The sequence below is a fragment of the Thamnophis elegans genome, chromosome 15 (genome assembly GCF_009769535.1).
Source record: "Thamnophis elegans isolate rThaEle1 chromosome 15, rThaEle1.pri, whole genome shotgun sequence".
NCBI lineage: Eukaryota > Metazoa > Chordata > Lepidosauria > Squamata > Colubridae > Thamnophis > Thamnophis elegans.
Window position 1 is genome coordinate 42630985 of NC_045555.1, and position 18385 is coordinate 42649369.

Sequence of the window (18385 nt, forward strand, 5' to 3'; positions counted from 1 at the left end):
TGTGTTTGTGTGTGTGGCAGTGGTGGGTTTCAAATTTTTTTGGAACCTCTTCTGTAGGTGTGGCCTGCTTTCCGGGTCCACTGGTGGAACCTCTTCTAACCGGTTCAGTAGATTGGACGAACCGGTTCTACCGAATAGGTGCGAACTGGTAGGAACCCACCTCTGCCCTGGGGATGCTGTCCTAAGTGTGAAAAATGGTCAAAAGTCATTTTTTCTCAGTGCCGCTGTAATTTTGAATGGTCGCTGAATGAACTGTTGCAAATCGAGGACTCACTAGCTGCACTCACCTGCTATAATCTTTAATCTGCTCTTGTCCAGATATCTCCAGATTATAATACCCAAATTTTCCAGGCTAGTTTATCCGGATCCCTTTTCAGCTTGACTGCAATTGACTTTTTAAAAAAAAAATTATGCACAGCTAACCTTTAGATATTGCATACAAGAGCTCAATATAAACAAAAGGGGGTGGAAGATAAATGACAGGCTTTCAGCAATTCCTAGATACAGTAAATAACACAATAAATATCGTATTCAGAAGCAAGCGTTTCATTCATAATAAATAAAGGGAATATTGTACAGTGTAGAGTAGAAAAATCTATTTTAGAACCGAAAGGCAAGGAATGGTGAAGTTTTTGCAAGTGATGTGATACCTCTCTCTCAATACGTATTCTTGGTGCAAGCAGAAACCGGCCTCAAATATATGACTGCCATAGGTTGTATTAGAAGCCGAGGTGGCGCAGTGGGTAGAGTGCAGTACTGCACACCACTTCAGCTGACTGCTAGTTCAGCAGTTCAGCGGTTCAAATCTCACCGGCTCAGGGTTGACTCAGCCTTCCATCCTTCCGAGGTGGGTAAAATGAGGACACGGATTGTTGGGGGCGATATGCTGACTCTGTAAACCGCTTAGAGAGGGCTGAAAGCCCTATGAAGCGGTATATAAGTCTAACTGCTATTGCTATTGCTATTATCAGTGTTATTCCAGGGCTGTAAAAATTACAGCTTACTGGTTCCTTGTTCACGCTTTAAAAATATGCTCACTCTATGTGCATGATAATGCTTAGCTGCACTTATCAAACTTAATGCATTGTCCATTCCTTTTCTGGTTCCTGGTTCCAATTTGGAAATTTCTGTGATTTTAAATTTGCGCCAGACAACAGAGGATGGTTTAATATGACACCAATATTGCCCAATGGTTTCAATTTTATGCATATTTTATATTGCTTTAATCTTGGTCTCAAGGCAACCTTGAGCCACGATGGCACACCGGTGAGAATGTAGTACTGCAGGCTAATTCTGCTGACTGCCAGGAGTTCAGTCCTAACTGCCTCAAGGTTAACTCAGCCTTCCATCCTTCCGAGGTGGGTAAAATGAGAACCCGGATTGTTGTTGGGGGCAATAGGCTGACTCTGTAATCCACTTAGAGAGGGCTGTAAAGCTCTGTGAAGCTGTATATAAGTCTAAGTGCTATTGTTATTGCTAAATGTTATCAGTTCTTCACATGTCAATCTCTGAAGTCATGCCAATGCAAATGGCAATGACTTATCTAGGTCTCAGATAAGAAGATTCTTTTTTTTAAAAAAAAACAGTCCATGGTTTAGAGACCTTTTATCCCCAAAAAGGAAGAGTACCAGTGATCTATTTCAGATCTTAACCTTTCCTATATTGGTATGAGTCATTATGATCTTGACAAAACTATCATGATCCAAATGCCTGACAAAACTGTCTAACTCAGAGGTATCAAACTTGTGTCATGATGGAATCATCATGTGACGTATCGCGACTTTCCCCCCCTTCACTAAACCGGGTGTGGGCATGGCCAGCCTGTGACACATCCAGCCTGCAGGCCACGAGTTTGACAGCTGTGGTCTAACTTGTTTGATGATTCATGAGTAAACCCATCATGTAGGTTGCCATTTTGTTTTCACATGTGTTTGTGGCATGGAGCATTTGTGGCAGTCTGAAGAACCACGGCTTTTTTTTAACACTTCACTGTGTGGACAAAACACAATGTGGGTCAGTCTCAAAGTTGTTTTACATCAGTCTTACTAATTATACACTTATCAAAGCTTCCAAGGATTACTGAATTCTCACATCTGATGTGTAAACATAAAATAGGTCTATGGAATTAAAATTGCTTCATACTTCTGTTAACTATATTATTCGTCAGTTTCCCCATGCACATTATTTATATACAGTAAGATAAAGCTGATACCAACAACACAGAAACAGTATTAAAAGTGTACATGTAAAAAGCACTTATATTTTCATATTTGTATTACAATCTTTGTATAAAACTATAACGCTGTAAAACCATACATAATTACTTTGATTTGACATAAGTTGTTTTTCAAACAGAGTTTACCAGTCACATCTTGAACTGTAAATAATTAAGGAAAAAAACTTGTCAAATTACAATCTATTACTTTTTTTGTTAATCAAACGGATGTTAAGAAATAATTAAACATTCTTATGTAGAAGTGTTCGACCCTTTTATACTGTGTGGTTAGAATGATATTTCAGTGTTACCATCCTTGAAGCTGTTCCTAGAGATGGATCAATCAACCTACATTGTCCATGACAATTTCTTATATATGAAGTATTGTTTCATTGTCATCAATTTTTTCCTTTCCAGTTTAATTTGTTAAATCTAGCCATGCATTCACACATACCCATTTCTTTAACTCATGCACAGGGCCGGATTTAGATGAAAAGAGGCCCGAGGCTATTCCACTTATGAGGCCCTTTCACCTCCCATTTTTAAGTTTGTAAATTACATGAGAGACAATAAAATACATCATTACTGTGATATATCTCAATATATATCAATATATATAGCTGGCCTCCCGACGGAGGGCGGCTCTGCTCTGCGGCAAAGGCAGCGAGGCCAGCCACCTCCCCTGCTGCGCTCAGCTGCCCGGCTCGGCCCCCTCGCCCTCACCTGCCTGGCCGCTGGTGGGCTCCGGGTCGACGGGGCAGCTACTGGGAACGGCCGTGCCTCTCGCCCGACCGCCGGTGCCGGGAACGTGGGTGGGCTCCCCAACTGCCGCGGCGCTGGAACGATCTTAACCAGTACATTTTTATGTTTGTTTATTAGTCATATGCGTAGAATTTCTCCTTATTTTCGGTTCAGTGTTTTAGTGTTCACTGTTTTTAGAATAGTGTAATTTTAATTTTGCTAACAATTTGAATGTAGGCCCCTCTTGATCCTGAGGCCCTAGGCTGAAGCCTAGTTAGCCTATAGGAAAATCCGGCCCTGCTCATGCATTTAGAACACAAAATTATATAATCTATCTTTTTTTCTGTACGCACATTTTGCCAGTTTGTGCATATTCGTTCACAGATTTTCTTAATTTATACCTTTTGATGCGGTTTTCAACAGGTCCATTAGACTGCAAGGTTTGGAAAGGATACAAACTATAGAATAAGAAGTTCTGATTTGCATATTCCATAATTATTGTGTTAGCTTGTTTAAATCGAATCCTTCACCTCTCTAACCTCAGCCATATTTAATCTTTAGCATTAATCTTTAGCATTTAGCGTTATCTCTTCTACTTCCATAGAAACCATTTGTCCTAGTGTTCATCTGCATATAAACTAGGTTTTCTTTCCTGAGACTTGAAACCATGCCAGCCAACATGTCACAGTGGAAAACAGGAGCTCTTATTTATCAATAATGTACTCATCTTAGATCACTGACAAGTGCTAAGCTTTGTCCTTTCTCCACTATTACATACTGCTAAAGAGATTCTGCCTACTTTATGCTGAATTCATTTATTTTACAGTAGTCCCTCGATGGCAAACCTATGGCACGCGTGCTACAGGTGGCATGCAGAGCCATCTCTGCGGGCACGCGAGCCAGCATCCCAGCTCAACTCCACCGTGCATGCATATGCACCTCCCGCCAGCCAGCTGGTTTTCGGGTCTCTGCCGCGCATGCACTCTGGGTGGGGCTCATGCGGGACATGTGCACACATGTGCGGGGGTGGGGCACGTGGGGGGGGGTCACATGTGGATTGCATTACTGCACTTTTGGCCCACAGCTACAAAAAGGTTAGTCATCCCTGCAATAGTCTATTCCATTTTGGCTTTTAAAACACATAAAAAAAGAGAAAGGAAGCACACTTTTTGGAAGGCTTAATGGCGTCTGAACCTTACCCCGTGTCCCCTCCCCTCTGGTTGACGTCATTAATCACATTCTCCAACAGGACGTTATGGCAAGATTCTGGATATGCGCATTCACATTCCAGTACAGAAATATGAGACTTTTACTCTGGCCAAAAGTATGCATGGTATTTCCTCCCTTCCTCAAGTTGATAGTAGTCATGGAAATGCTTTAGACGTTGACACCTGGCCACATCCACCCCAACACCCCGAGGTCAAACACAACTCTGGTGCGGCCCACAATGAAATCTAGTCCAACCCCATGTTCAGGGCAGGAGCCTTATCGCATCCCAATCAAATCGTTGTCCGGTGTATTTTTTAAAACATCCAGTGATGGCGCACCCACAACCTCCGGAGGCAAGCGATTCCGTTGATAAATTGCTCTCACTGTCAAAAAAATTATCCTTACTTTTACGTTGGATCTCTGACAAACTTCCACCCATAACTACTTGTCTTGCCCTCTGGTGCTCTGGAGAATAAGTCAATGCCCTCTTTAAAAGGCTACCATTTAGCTGGGTTTTGACATTTGTACATTTCCTTCATGTTGCATTCAACTTTAAAGGCCAAGGAACATGATTCACTCTAGACTTTGTAATATAAAAACAAATCTTAGCAGCCTCTGCTTACAGTCAAGGCTTCTTCAAAGCACGACAAAATTGTGTTTCGAAATCTATCCAGCCCGGACCTCTTATGAAGTTGGAGTACAAGAAACCTCTCTTAAGAGCCGAGATGGCGCAGTGGTTAAATGCAGCACTGCAGGCTACTTCAGCTGACTGCAGTTCTGCAGTTCGGCTGTTCAAATCTCACCGGCTCAAGGTTGACTCAACCTTCCATCCTTCCGAGGTGGGTAAAATGAGGACCCGGATTGTTGTTGGGGGCAATATGCTGACTCTGTAAACCACTTAGAGAGGGCTGAAAGCCCTATGAAGCGGTATATAAGTCTAACTGCTATTAATGTACTATTTGGTTTTCATGAACAACCAAATAACCTAACTGTAGGGTGTGGGTTTTTTTTGCAAAACTCTTTCTAACTCAGCCATCCAACCTTCTTTGTCTAGCTCAGACAACAGACTAACACTAAGATAAGATAACCTTTAGTGTCCCTTTTTTTCTGTGAACACACTGGCAGAGATTAAAAAATGAAATTCTGATGCCCACTCTCAAAAGAAAACACGTATACCAGGGGTGGGTTCTGGTAGGCACTACTGCTGGTTCACTCATGTGTGCTTCACGTCCATGCGCAGTGGAATTAAAATTGTTCTGGGCATGCGCAGAACCAAAAAACAAGATGGCAGCACCTATGGCGCTGCCCAGAGAACCAGTTCAGGGGCGTGGCAGGCTGCCAAACCACTACCAGTTCGGCACACACACACACACACACACACACGTACTAATCGCAATCCATTTTGAATACACAACAGACAAAAGAGACTTGAGAGTTAACAAGGTTGATACTACGTGGTGTAAAGCTATTGCAGAATCTAGTAGTTCTGCTTCAGCTATTGCAGAGCTTCCTCCCAGAAGGTGAACAAAGAAAAGTGGCCCTGGAGAGGATGTGTAGTGTCCCTGACAATACTGAAGACCCTGGTCAAGCATCGCTTACATGCCGTGTCCTGGATAGAAGGAAATGAATTTCAAGTCACATTTTCTGCAGTCCTCACCACTCTCTGCAAAGCTTTCCTGCCTGAATTCACCCACTATCTATCACTGATGGATGAGAAGCATAAATATATAGCTTCTAGAGAAGATATGGGAACAAAGTGGAAACAAGCAAATCCCTCAGGATGAAATACCTAAGACAATTGGGCACTTATCTCTCAGGGCTACTGCATACTGATTTGTATAAGAAGACTACATTGCTTTTCAAATTAAACCTTTCCCAAGAATGTACACAGTTGCCCTTTTAGACTGGGGAAAATAATAATAGCACTTAGACTTATATGCCACTTCACAATGTGTTACATCCCTCTCTAAGTGGTTTTACAGAGTCAGCATATTTCCCCCAACAATCTGGGTCCTCATTTTACTCACCTCGGAAGGATGGAAAGCTGACTCAACCTTGAGCCTGGTGGGATTTGAACTGCCAAATTGCAGGCAGCCATAGTCAGCAGAAATGGCCTGCAATACTGCGCTCTAACCACTGGGCCACCGAAGCTCTATAATTCATGCCACACAATAGTAAATGTTATCCCTAGCAGTAACAATAGCATTTAGGCTTATATACCACCCCATAGCAATAGCAATAGCAATAGCAGTTAGACTTATATACTGCTTCATAGGGCTTTCAGCCCTCTCTAAGCGGTTTACAGAGTCAGCATATTGCCCCCAACAATAATCCGGGTCCTCATTTTACCCACCTCGGAAGGATGGAAGGCTGAGTCAACCCTGAGCCGGTGAGATTTGAACAGCCGAACTGCAGAACTGCAGTCAGCTGAAGTAGCTTGCAGTGCTACATTTAACCACTGCGCCACTTCGGAGAGAAGTGCTTCAGAGAATGAGAATGCTTTATAGCATTCTCTGAGCAGTTTTCAGCATTATTTACATACTGTACCCAACAAACTAGGTCCTCATATTATTTAACTTGGAAGGATGAAAAGCTGGCTTGAGCTCCATCAGGATCAAACTCCAAGCTGTGGGCAGAGTTAGACTGCAATACTGCACTGTAACCACTGTACCACTAGGGCTCCTTTCACCAAAATTTGAGCGCTCAGCTGTGCTCCAATCTAAAAAAAGATTGTGTTTCTGCATCATTCCCATGTTCTTCCATCCTAGATGGCAACATTTTCACTGGAATCATGACATTTTTCTGGGCAGTGAGAATGAAACCAAGAAAACCTCCCCTCCAGATAAAGGCAAATGTCTGGGTGTGGTGTTTGATCCTTTCTCCTCACATTGATGAGATGAAAATTAGTCTCGCATAACTTCCACAAGCTATGTTTCATAGTACCCTAAAACCATCAAGATGATGGTCAGAACTGTGTGATTGAAAGGCTGCCCCTTCGTATGTGAATTGTGCATGTGATTGCATAGTCGCATTTTGATTATTTTGGTCTTCCCCGTGGATTATTTTACTACTGGTTCTGTGGGCATGGTTTGGTGAGCATGGTAGGGGAAGGATACTGCAAAATCTCCATTCCCACCTCACTCTGGGGCCAGCCAGAGGTGGTATTTGCTGGTTCTCCAAACTACTCAACATTTCCACTACCGGTTCTCCAGAACCTGTCAGAACCTGCTGGATTTCACCCCTGCTTTCAAACTGAAAAAGTAGGCACTGCATCTTTCAACTCAAAACAAACATCAGAAAGCTTATTGACATAGGCTCCACACTAATGTGTGTACATTACAATAATACCTCCCTCAGACCGATAAGATCTCACAGGTTAGGTCTCCTCCGGATTCCATCTGCCAGCCAATGTCGGCTGGCGACTCCCCGGGGGAGGGCCTTCTCTGTTGCAGCTCCAGCGCTCTGGAACGACCTCCCTGTGGAGATCCGGACCCTTACTACCCTCCTGGCCTTCCGCAAAGCCACCAAGTCCTGGCTGCTCCAGCAGGCCGGGGGGCTTGTGAAATATCCAGCCCCACGGAAATTGTGAATGTTGCGCCTTTTTTAAAAAAAAATGTTGTCTTGTCTATTTATCCCCTTTCCCTTATCTGTTGTGAGCCGCCCGGAGTCCTCCGGGAGTGGGCGGCATACAAGACAAATAAAATGAAATGAAAATGAAATGAAATAATATACAGGCAGTGCTCGACTTACAACAGGATCCAATCTGGGCCGGTAACCAAGACCAGAGTCTTCCAAGCTTTTGAGCTTCTCTCTAGTAGAGTTGACTTAGAACAGTTCATTTAGTGACCATTCCAAGTTACAACGGTACTGGGAAGAAGTGACTTATGGTCACGTGATCGAAATTCAGACGCTTGGCAAATCGTTCATATTTATGACCGTTGCCGTGTCCCAAGGTCATGTGATCATCTTCTTCAACATTATGACAAGCAAAGTCAATGGAGAGTGTTGGATCGGGTAATGGAAAGACACACAAGGCTAAAGGCAACAACAGCTCTTAATTAAGTACAACAAGTGAGAACAATCCAGCAAAGGTTGAGTCTGACAGCAGCCCTTTTATAGGGAGCTGTCAGACCTTTCGACCAATAGGATTAAACCTCTGTTCCCGCTGGAACAGAGGATCTTGGTGGAAACCACTGTAGTTGAAACAAGTATCTAACAGGGAAGCCAGATTCATTTAACATCCCAGATGTTAAATTCCCAGATTCATGGGGAAATCCCATTCAAGAAAATTCCACTTAGGGTTAGCATTCCATGAATTCACAGAGGAAAACGGACATCGCCATTGGATTCAGAGCCCATTGTTATGGTTAAGAAGGTGGCACACCTTTTGAGCCAGCCTTATGTACATTTCCTGGGAAAATACATGGGAAAATCCCATTCGGGAAAATTCCACTTAGGGTTAGCTCTCCATGAATTCACAGAGCAAAATGGACATTGCCATTGGATTCGGAGCCCGTCAGTATAGCAATAGCAATAGCAGTTAGACTTATATACCGCTTCATAGGGCTTTCAGCCCTCTCTAAGCGGTTTACAGAGTCAGCATATCGCCCCCACAGTCTGGGTCCTCATTTCACCCACCTCGGAAGGATGGAAGGCTGAGTCAACCTTGAGCCGGTGAGATTAGAACCGCCGAACTGCATATAACAGTCAGCTGAAGTGGCCTGCAGTACTGCACCCTAACCACTGCGCCACCTCGGCTCTCCAACTTTGTGTAACTTTGCACAGTCACTAAATGAACTGTTGTAAGTGGAGGACTACCTGGACACAGCTGAGCATCATTTCTTTAATACCTGATACACATGAATTCCACTTAAAATTTTCTCTGCATGTGACCACTCCTTGTGGAAAAATTCAGTCAGTCTTATTTCAACGTGCTTTAAAAAATATCCTCATTTCAAGACCATCTGAAAGGCACAGACGAGAAATAAAAGAGGACTAGAATGGCCATAAACAATAGGGAGGCGGCAGGCAAAAGCGTGCACCACCTGTTTTGTGATTATATTTCTACTCTTAATCGGATAAATAGGTTTTTTATGTTTATTTTTTAAAAATCAATCAGCCCATTGATTTATCATGTCCGTCACTGGCTCTGCTAACTGGCAGAAAGCTCTTTTTAAAAAAAAAGTTCTTTGCTAGCACGCTACTCAAGATACATTAATTGGAAAAGTTCCCTATTGATTCTGATCCTTCCTTGGCTCAAAGAATGAATAATAAGTTACGATACCTCAAGAAGGTGCGAGTGTGACCTGCAACCAAATATTCACAAATTTATCATCTTCTAACCGTAATCTTCCATTCAAGGTTCCAGACAGTCTAGAATGTTAATTTATTTTTTTTATAATACTATGTTTTCTTTCTGGGAAATAAATTAAAACAAGCTTGAGTACAAGAATTTCAGTAATAATAAAGTAACAATGGAGCCTTTAAAAGTCTCCTTTGAGCTGACCTCAACTCCTAGGGATTGTATGGATTTGTTTATGCAGGCCAGCGATGGTGGTTTGGCATTCCCAGGGATTTCCTGATGCTCTCTATCCAAGTACTAACCAAGCCTGTTTCTTGCTGAGCGTCTCAAGAACAGCATGTAGCCTAATATATTCCAAAAAGTAAAAAATCTTCTAAAAGGCTGACCTAAATATTTTCCCCCAAAAGCAGAATGCATTTTTGGTATCTCCAAGCTCTTTTCAGGTGCAGCCAGCTTGCCCAGATCTTAGCAGATTTCTCAAACTTGAGTACTCTTTGGTGAAGGCAAGCTCTCTCACGGATCAGGGTGTTTTGGTGCCAAAACGTTTAGAAAGATAGCAGCAGGAGTGGGATTCAAACCGGTTCAGGTGAAGCAGTAGCTGCGACAATCAGCTGGAAGCGAACTGGCTCGCTCTGATGACCAGCTAGGCCTGCCCACCTGCCCCTGCTCTATCCTGTCCTTTATTTCCTGCTTTCTAGCTCATCTCAATTGCTCGGCACAGCTGATTTTCCCCCCACCAGCTGTTTTACTTACTGTTGCTAATTTGTAAGGTAAGCAGCTGAGCTTCTAAATCAGGGCTGAAATTCAGCAGGTTCCGATAGGTTCTGGAGAACCGGTAGAGGAAATTTTGAGTAGTTTGGTGAACCGGCAAATACAACTGCCGAGGTGGCGCAGTGGTTAGAGTGCAGTACTGCAGGCTACTTCAGCTGACTGCTAGTTCGGCAGTTCGGCTGTTCAAATCTCACCGGCTCAGGGTTGACTCAGCCTTCCATCCTTCCAAGGTGGGTAAAATGAGGACCCGGATTGTTGTTGGGGGCAATATGCTGACTCTGTAAACCGCTTAGAGAGGGCTGAAAGCCCTATGAAGCGGTATATAAGTCTAACTGCTATTGCTATTGCTAACTTCTGGCTGGCCCCCGAGTGGGGTGGGAATGGAGATTTTGCAGTATCCTTCCTCTACCACGCCTACCAAGCCATGCCCACAGAATCGGTAGTAAAAAAAATTGAATTCCACCACTGTTCTAAACGCTTCATTTTCAGCGCTGTGCATGGACATAAAGCACACATGTGCGCAAAGCAAGAAGCAACAAAGGTGACAGATTTAAAAGTTAGTTTTCCTAATTGTTCCATAGTGTAAACTGTAAATGATGTTCTGAGGAGCTGCCTCACCCTAATGGGATTGGTCCACCTCACTCATTCCAGTGGATGAGGCTTGCTAAGGACTTACCTATCAAGGAACTTCACCTGGCAGGGTTGAAGAGATGAGCTTTTTCTGCTGTGGCCCCCACCCTCTGGAACATTATGCCACCAGAGGTGAGGTATGCCCCCATCTTTTTTGGGATTGGCCTTCCCAAAGGGGCTTAAAACCTGATTTTGCTGGCCAGATTGTGTCTCCAATGGGGATGCTTTTTGGTGGAGAAGGTTATCAGGGTAATAGAGAAGAGCCATCCCTGTGTCATTCATCCCTTTGGTTTTTAGTTCTTATCAGTCTTAATAATTTTAACTTTATATATGTATCTTTTTACTACTTTGTAAGGCACCTTGCCCAAACCGGGGCAAACCGGATGAATCCCACCACTGGTTCAAATCGTATGTAATAAAAGTTGAAAAGCTAAAGACCTACCAGAGCCGAGGTGGCGCAGTGGTTAGGGTGCAGTACTGCAGGCCACATCAGCTGACTGTTATCTGCAGTTCAGCGGTTCTAATCTCACCGGCTCAAGGTTGACTCAGCCTTCCATCCTTCCGAGGTGGGTGAAATGAGGACCCAGACTGTGGGGGCGATATGCTGACTCTGAAAACCGCTTAGAGAGGGCTGAAAGCCCTATGAAGCGGTATATAAGTCTGACTGCTATTGCTATTGCTATTGTTATCTGTAGTTCAGTGGTTCTAATCTCACCGGCTCAAGGTTGACTCAGCCTTCCATCCTTCCGAGGTGGGTAAAATGAGGACCCAGACTGTGGGGGCGATATGCTGACTCTGAAAACCGCTTAGAGAGGGCTGAAAGCCCTATGAAGCAGTGTATAAGTCTGACTGCTATTGCTATTGCTATTATAAATAGCTCAGCCTACTTCCTTTCTGTTGGTACAATTTGTTAAATTATTCTATTGGGTTGCATCTTACCTGGAAAATGTTTGCATATATCTTATACCTATGTCTCAGGCCTGCAGCCATATTCTTCTTCAATCCTTGGCCTGCCACACTTTCTGTTATTCTATTATGTCTTTTCCATTGTGGGAAAATAGAAGGTAGGGTTGTATGGAGTAAATGCTATGTAGATATAACAATATTCTTTCTAGAAAGCCAAGGTCATACTTTGTCTCTGCACCTGACCAGAACTGGATGGGTGGAACTGCCAGCATGGCAGTGGAAGATTGGACCATGTGATGAGCTGGTGGGTGTGGGGCAAGATATTGAACTTTCAATTGGGTGGGGAAAACTGGGAAGCTTTCAGATTCAGGTTTTCCCAGATGTGCCAACATGGCTCTCTTAATAAACTGGAACTTGGAGCAATACTTTGCCTTGGACTCTGATTTAATTTCGGACGCTATTTGGAACCCTGACAATATGGACAGGTGCAGGTGTTTTGTCTATCTGAGGAACCCTAGAGCATTTCACACAAGATTTCTCTGGAGTTTCAATCAAAGCTATGTTTTAGATAAATTGGATAAGTGCTATCTATAACACTCATTAGGGATTTCTACAATTTTCAACCATATGTTATAAAGCAGGCCAAGGTAGAATGTCCAAGCATGAAGACCTCTTGTTTCTCAGCCAGAAAGCTCTTCTGCTCCAGCCCATCCCAAAGTTTCTAAAACAGATGCTAAACATCATTCACTTATTGTACCCAAGAGTTTTATAAGGTAGTAATTAGCAGAATCCACCTTATTGCCTTTGGAAAACAGGGATAACTGCTAATGAGCACCATTTTAGGGATGGAGGTAAAAAGTAAAGCCAGTTTTTGGTTTAATTAGCATAGCTGAAATGTAAAAATAGGGTGTTTCGCCAGCTAATTTATTTGGTTTTGAAGCTAGGCAAGTGAAAGAGCTTGGCATTCAGACAAATGACCCTTAAATACTTTTGTGGTCATCCTGGACTCATTTAAGCGGCATTTGTTTATTTATGGACCAAAACCATCCTAAAAAAGAAAAAAAAGAAGAAATATGGCTAGCATAGTGAATAAAAAGGATAAAATTACATGAAAATCCTGAAACAACTCATAATTGAAGAGATACCCTGTCCATTTCAAAAACATGTTGTGATAGATAGGCACTGGGGAATCTTCTTAGAGATTCGTTGCAATGATCTCAACAAAGAAGAGCAGTAAACTCAGAATTGCAAGAGCAATTGGAGTTTGCTCAGAAGCGGAAATACACCAATGAGAGGAAGAGTGGGAAACAGAAGGGAGAAGAAAGATAGGAAGAGAGGGATAGGAGAGGGTAAGGGGGGAAGATGAGGAGGATAAGGAGGAGTGGAATGTAGAGAGAGGAGAAAGGAAGGGGAAGTAGAGCAGGAAAGGATGATGGAGGGAAGAAAGGAGGTAGGAGAGAGGTAGAAGAAAGAGGTGTATGGAGAGCAGAAGAGCTAATAATGGGTTTTTATGTTTTGGGGCGTTGATGACAAGAGGAACGGATGTAATTACTACTTAATACAATAGGATACTGGCTATGTAATAGTATACATGTGATTGTATGTTATGAAAATGGAAAATAAAAAAGTATATTTAAAAAAAAAGAATTGCAAGAGCAATTAAAAATGCTGACAATTGGAAGAAGGAACTTTGGATGTAGGTAAAAGTAAAGGTTCCCCTTGCACATATGTGCTAATTGTTACTGACTCTAGGGGGTGGTGCTCATCTCCGTTTCAAAGCCGAAGAGCCAGCGCTGTCCGAAGACGTCTCCGTGGTAATGTTGCCAGCAAGACTAAATACCGAAGGCACCCGGAACACTGTTAGCTTCCCACCAAAGGTGCTCCCTATTTTTCTACTTGCATTTTTTACGTGCTTTCGAACTGCTAGGTTGGCAGAAGCTGGGACAAGTAACGGGAGCTCACTCCGTTTCGCGGTGCTAGGGATTCAAACTGCTGAACTGCTGACCTTTCTGATTGACAAGCTCAGCATCTTAGCCACTGAGCCACCGTGGCCCTCTATTGGGTATATAACAGGCATCTTAGGAGATACAGAATGACTAGGAATTGTAGAAACACAATCTCACCATCTGGCCTAGTTCAGATGTTTTGCTGCTTAGCAAATGACAGGTTTATTACCAGTGTATTTTTTCAGATCCTGCCATGTTTGTTTAATCTGCAACCATACACAGTAGAGAAGTGTGTCTGTGTGTGAGAGAGAGGGGGGGAGGGAGGGAGGGAGGGAGGGAGGGAGGGAGGGAGAGAGAGAGAGAGAGAGAGAGAGAGAGAGAGAGAGAGAAATGTTTGGACTTAAGTAGGCCCACCACAGCTGAGTGGGCATGTCAGGAAATAGACTAGACTAGACTAGACTAGACTAGACTAGACTAGACTAGACTAGACTAGACTAGACTAGACTAGACTAGAATAGAATAGAATAGAATAGAATAGAATGAGTTGGAAGATACCTTGGAGATCTTCTAGTCCAACCCCCTGCTTAGGCAGGAAACCCTACACCATTTCAGACAAATGGTTATCCAATCTCTTCTTAAAAACTTCCAGTGTTGGGACATAACTCATACTTGGAAGCAAACATATCCAGTGCACCGTTTATTCTGTTATCTATCTTACTAAGCCTAGTATTCAGTTCTGAACAGTATCCACCAAGATCTGTCTTGTTGATGGGAATGTTTCTGATGGGAAACAAAACATTGTCGTTTATTAAATAGTTAATAAAGGAAATCTCTAATTGATTTGTCAATGTTTGTTTAGCCAGTAACTTCCAGTTCTGGAAGGTGCTTTTCAGCTGCTCGGCTAATGATACTCCATGAGCTGAAGGAGCATTTTTTTTTTTGTAAAAAGTTTTTTTTATTTTTTAACATACATATAATCCAAAGAATACCATTACATCTTAACAAACTTAAAAAAAATCAATATTATATATATATATATATATATACATCAGTTCCTCTTGTCATCAACGCCCAGAAAGAGAAAAACCCATTATTGGCTCTTCTGCTCTCCATATACCTCTTTCTTCTACCTCTCTCCTACCTCCTTTCTTCCCTCCAACATCCTTTCCTACTCTACTTCCCCTTCCTTTCTCCTTCTCCTCTCTCTACATTCCACTCCTCCTGATCCTCCTCCTCTTCCCCCCTTACCCTCTCCCTCTCCCTATCTTTCTTCTCTCCTCTGCTTCCCACTCTTCCTCTCATTGGTGTATTTCCACTTCTGAGCAAACTCCATTCTATGTTGATGGTATTTATGCTTCCATATCAATATACTTAACATATCTTAGTTTTTTTTAAAAAAGAAGACAGTATACATGTGCAATCATATTACATTAAAATCTAACATTCAATATTATATTAATTCCTCTTACCAGCAAGCCACATCAGCTTTCATTTGCTCTTCTGCTTTCCATACACCATATTATAGTCTGTTTCATCTTCAACCTTTCTCCTCTCCCTCCCTCCTTCTTTTCTCCCTCTGCCATCTCTCTCTTCTCTACTTCCCTTTGTTCTCTCCATCTCCTCTCGCTTCTTTCCACACCTTCTCTCTCTCCTCTTTACCCCCCTAAGCTGAAGGAGCAAATTGATGGGGATTCTAAACCTCATCCTAAAATATGTTATTCATTACAGAACTCGGCTGTGCACAGGATTTGCAAGGGAATGCCCAGGAGAGCAAGAAAAGTTATGTGGGAGACATTCAACATGATAAATTGCTAGTAAAGAAAGCCCATTTAGGGTACTTAGTTGATGGGACAATGTGCAGATAGGAGCTTTGCAGAAAAAAACAGAACTCCAGTGCATTTTGTTCCCATTGAGGACAAAAGGCCCAGGGAGTAATTTTAGATGCACATTGGGGAAATCAACAGAACAACTCCCAGTTCTACTACTCTCTCTGTCCTTTTATAAAGCACAGAGCACCCGTGGTGTGATCAATACAATCCAATTTGCACCCCTTTTGAACATGCAGGTGTCCTAATGCAGCAATTTCACTGCTATTCCCTAATTGAGGAAAATAGGACAAAGATTATTCTAAGCTACCTGAATATTTATAATTTCCCATCTTGCCTTAATTCCGAATCCTACAGAGACCCATGTTACACTTTGATCTCTCCAGAGGGAGAAAAATATATCACGAAAATGTAGGTTTGGACTGCCTCCTTAATGAGGTATTCTTTATTTATAGTAGATATATTGTTCTCTGTCAAATAGGGAGACTCCAGTCATGTCTACCAATTCTCTGACTGGGGGATTTTTAAAAAGCAGAAAAATTGGGGAGAAAAACAAGCAAGGATCAACTCTTTCCAATGGGCTGTATGAAATGTGTCTATTTACTTAAAATGTACATATAGGCACACAGTGAAGTACTAGTACCATTTCATAAAGCCTTAGTTAGACCACTCTTCAAATACTGTATCCAGTTTTGCTCCTCGGGGAAGAGCCGAGGTGGCGCAGTGGTTAGGGTGCAGTACTGCAGGCCACTTCAGCTGACTGTTATCTGCAGTTCGGCTGTTCAAATCTCACCGGCTCAAGGTTGACTCAGCCTTCCATCCTTCCGAGGTGGGTAAAATGAGGACCCAGACTGTGGGGGGCGATATGCTGACTCTGTAAACCGCTTAGAGAGGGCTGAAAGCCCTATGAAGCGGTATATAAGTCTAACTGCTATTGCTATTGCTAAAAAGGTGTTGAAACTCTGGAAATAGTGCAGAAAAGAGCAACAAAAATGATTAGAGGGCTGGAGGCTGAAAACATATGAAGAATGGTTGTTGGAATTGGATTGTGTGCTTTGTGAAAAGGCGTAGGGGTGACGTCACAGCAGTCTTCCAATATTTGAGGGGTTGCCACAAAGAACAAGGGGTCGTCCTGTTCCCCAAAGCACCCGAAGGCAGAAGAATGAATGGAAACCATGGATGGAAACTAATGATGGAAAGAACCTATTTAGAACTAAGGAGGGACAGTGAGGACAATTGTGAGGGAGCAGGGAGGGAAATGAGGTGGTTGGGTCCCTGGGTGGCAAAAACAGACTGGGAGAGGGGAAGTAAAGGTAAGCCAGATTGTAGTGTCCTATGTTGGTTTGTTATGATGGTTGGGGGGGAAAAAAGAAATCCAAAGAATACACCTTGTATGGTGCAGGCAAGTTGCAGAATTGAATCTCTAGAATCTGCAAAAAAAAATTTAGCCACCCTGAGTCTTTCGGGAATAGGGCGGCATACAAGTCAAATAAAAACTTAAACCTTAAACCTTAAACAATTAACAATTAACTACTACTTCAGAAGTAGTGGGTGCTCCATCACTGGAGGCGTTTAAGAAGAAAGAGGACAGCGACTTGTCTGGAAGGATATAAGGTCATGATGGTGAACCTATGGCCCGTGTATCACAGGTGGCACGCGGAGCCATTTATTAGGGCATGTGAGGCATTGCCCACTCAGCTCCAGCGCGCATGCGTGTGCTGGCCAGCTGACTTCAGCCTTCATTTTCGACCGTTTTTCGCCCTCCAGAGGCTTTCCCACAACCCAACATGCAAACCGGAAGTTTGGGAACGGACTTCCGGTTTGCATGTTGGACCATTTTTCTCCCTCCGGAGCAGCGGTGGGTTTCAAAAAAATTTCAAACCTACTCTGTGGGTGTGGCCTCCTTTGTGGGAGTGGCCTGCTGGCCATGTGACCTGGTGGGAGTGGCTTGCCGGCCATGTGTTCTCTCTCTCTCTCTCTCTCTCTCTCTCTCTCTCTCTCTCTCTCTCTCTCTCCCCTTCCTTTTGTCTCTCTGTCCCTTTTTCCTTTTTTTCTTTCATCTCTCTCTCTCACTTTCTCTTTCTTTTTTTATTTCTTTCTTTCTTTTTCTCTCTGTGTGAGTGTGTGTGTGTGTGTGTGTGTGTGAGTGGTGGGTTTCAAAAAATTTTTTGACCCTCTTCTGTAGGTGTGGCCTGCTTTCCGGGTCCACTGGTGGAACCTCTTCTAACCTGTTCGGTAGATTTGACGAACCGGTTCTACTGAATAGGTGCAAACTGGTAGGAACCCACCTCTGCTCCGGAGGCTTCAGAAAAGCCTCCTGAAGCCTCCAGAGAGTGAAAAACGGCCCCACACGCAAACCTGAAGTTCAGGAACAGACTTCTGGGTTGCCCATAGGACCGTTTTTCGCACTACGAAGGCTTCAGTAAACAAATCGAAATCGAAATCGAAATCGAAATCAGTAGGAGGGTCACGCTCGATGCACTGGGGGGATTGCATGCATAGACCTATGGGCACGCTTGCGCACAACCCCCCTGCGCCCCCCCCCCCATTTTTGGCACGCGATGGCCAAAAATTTGCCATCACTAATATAGGGTTTCCTGCTTGAGCAGGGGGTTGGACTAGAACAGTGGTTCCCAAACTTGGCAACTTTAAGACTTGTGGACTTCAACTCCCAGAATTCTCCAGCCAGTAGAGCTGGGAGTTGAAGTCCACAAGTTTTAAAGTTGCCAAGTTTGGGAACCACTGGACTAGAAGATTTCCAAGGTTCCTTCCAACTTTGTCAAGATGGCAGTGGAGCTCTGCCAAACTGAAACTTGGCAATCTAATTGGGGGAAATCTT